Genomic DNA, 2,500 nt, shown 5'->3' with positions numbered 1-2,500 from the left:
GGCTTGCCTGCTTTAAGCACTCTAATTTGTTCAAAGTAAACGTGCCGGCCCACCCAGACACTCAATAAAGAGCACCTTGGTAGGATTTCAACGGGGTCCGCCTCGGGACGCACGAACACGCACGAGGCGGTCGCACGCCTTCGGCTCGCCCCACCGGCAGGACGTCCCACGATACATGCCAGTTAAACACCGACGGGCGGTGAACCAACAGCGTGGGACACAAATCCAACTACGAGCTTTTTAACCGCAACAACTTTAATATACGCTATTGGAGCTGGAATTACCGCGGCTGCTGGCACCAGACTTGCCCTCCAATAGATACTCGTTAAAGGATTTAAAGTGTACTCATTCCGATTACGGGGCCTCGGATGAGTCCCGTATCGTTATTTTTCGTCACTACCTCCCCGTGCCGGGAGTGGGTAATTTGCGCGCCTGCTGCCTTCCTTGGATGTGGTAGCCGTTTCTCAGGCTCCCTCTCCGGAATCGAACCCTGATTCCCCGTTACCCGTTACAACCATGGTAGGCGCAGAACCTACCATCGACAGTTGATAAGGCAGACATTTGAAAGATGCGTCGCCGGTACGAGGACCGTGCGATCAGCCCAAAGTTATTCAGAGTCACCAAGGCAAACGGACCGGACGAGCCGACCGATTGGTTTTGATCTAATAAAAGCGTCCCTTCCATCTCTGGTCGGGACTCTGTTTGCATGTATTAGCTCTAGAATTACCACAGTTATCCAAGTAACGTGGGTACGATCTAAGGAACCATAACTGATTTAATGAGCCATTCGCGGTTTCACCTTAATGCGGCTTGTACTGAGACATGCATGGCTTAATCTTTGAGACAAGCATATGACTACTGGCAGGATCAACCAGGGAGCTGCGTCAACTAGAGCTGAGCAGCCGGCCGCCCGGGAGTGTGTCCCAGGGGCCCGCGCGAACACGCAAGCGTCCGCTCAATTATTCTGCAAACAGGAGGAGGCTGAGCTCCCCTGCACAATACACCTCGAAACCCTCTCAGGTCCCGGCGGCGCGCAGCGCCGTCCTAAGTACTTGGTCGGGTTCGAGAGAGGCGCAATCGCCCGGAGTTAGGCGAGTAGACGGTTTAGGTGCGACCACCCGTGCTCCCAACTGAGCTTGCCGCTGCCGACAGAGGCCCGGGAGCGTGCTGTCGTGGCATTGCCGGCGGGAGACAACACGCGCCACCTACGGTGACCGGCAGCTCCAACGCCAGCGCCACAGAAGGGCAAAGGCCCCACGTGGGTGCCGAAGCGAACTCTCCCAGCACAGCGCACGTGCCAACACGTCTGCACAACTGCGATACAAACCACCAGCGAGAACCGCTGGGGCGACCGAGCAGCAGACGGCGTCGCGGCGCCGAGTGCCGGGCGGCGGCGCATCCTCAACGCACACAGTCCTCAGTCGGACCAGCACACTGCAGATGTCCACCGCGCTTCGCACCGGGCCCGCGAGGACCCACTTTGGCCGCCCGGCGCCGCGCGCAGGGTGCCCCGGCGCGCAGCTGCGCCGCCTGCCGCGTCCGTCGGCCGGCGCGCCTGCCACTGGGCGCCCCCACCAGCCGGCTGTAGCGCGTGCGCCCACGCACCGCGCGGCCAGCACGCCGGGCGGCCCCCCCTCACCGGCCGGGGACGGTCCCACCCAGCCACCGCCGCGTATCGCTTCACACACAGATTTGCCCTTACTGATTTACCTCCAGCAACAACTACCGCACCACAATGGGTTTACCAGTTGTTCATTTGCGTAACGTCACCAGCAAACGTAGACGTCCATCCCACTTTGCAAATGCAACGATTATTGCATACCTGTCTGTTAGGTGTCACGACACACTACGTCTGCCCACATACACGCAACAAAATGTGCACGACTAGAGAACACGTGGGAGGTGGCCCCCCTACGTATGCGATGTCCATTACGAGACCGACTGTCAACCAGCATCTGTACCATGTCGCAGATGTGGAACGCGGTGCACCATGCTATCACACTGTGTGAGAAGAGACGACTACGTTTGAATACACGCGCCACTACATCAACAGACGGCTCATGCTGATCGCCATCCAGGGCGTCCGTTACTCCCACACGTCTCTATGGCGTACCACACTGCAATGTAGCTGTTATGGGGAGACGGCACGTGGCTGAGTGCACAACATTTGGACCGTATGGTTCGCTGTTGTTGGGCGCAGTCGTTGTACGGTCACACATGTGCCACAGCGTATCATTCAGTACATACGGACCTATGTGCAGTACAATGTGAGGGTTAAGCTTACGACATCAGCGGACAGTGGACACAGGCCGTACCACGACGTAGACTGAGCGCTTCGACATGCGAATGCCAGTGAACAGCTGCGAAGGGCATTGAACACGCAAGCACCTGAACGACCAGCGTGCGAAGGCAGGGGGGAGGGGGGGGGGCCATGTACATCCTGCAGTCGTCCACATTACAGTGTACAGCGGGAGCATGTAAAAAGTAAGCAACACTTGCG

At 58.2% G+C, this 2,500-nt stretch overlaps 1 non-coding gene across 1 annotated transcript in view; it reads right to left on the bottom strand.

Moving 5' to 3' along the window:
- The window catches only part of LOC126178746 (small subunit ribosomal RNA), a 1,909-nt gene extending 1,031 nt beyond the window's left edge, over positions 1-878 (bottom strand). The window contains exon 1 of the ribosomal RNA XR_007536608.1: positions 1-878. This exon is cut by the window's left edge and continues 1,031 nt beyond it. This is a non-coding gene — a ribosomal RNA (small subunit ribosomal RNA).
- Positions 879-2,500: the final 1,622 nt, after the last annotated feature.

This window comes from Schistocerca cancellata, chromosome 3 (genome assembly GCF_023864275.1).
Source record: "Schistocerca cancellata isolate TAMUIC-IGC-003103 chromosome 3, iqSchCanc2.1, whole genome shotgun sequence".
Lineage (NCBI taxonomy): Eukaryota > Metazoa > Arthropoda > Insecta > Orthoptera > Acrididae > Schistocerca > Schistocerca cancellata.
This window is presented reverse-complemented; position numbering and strand designations above follow the sequence as displayed.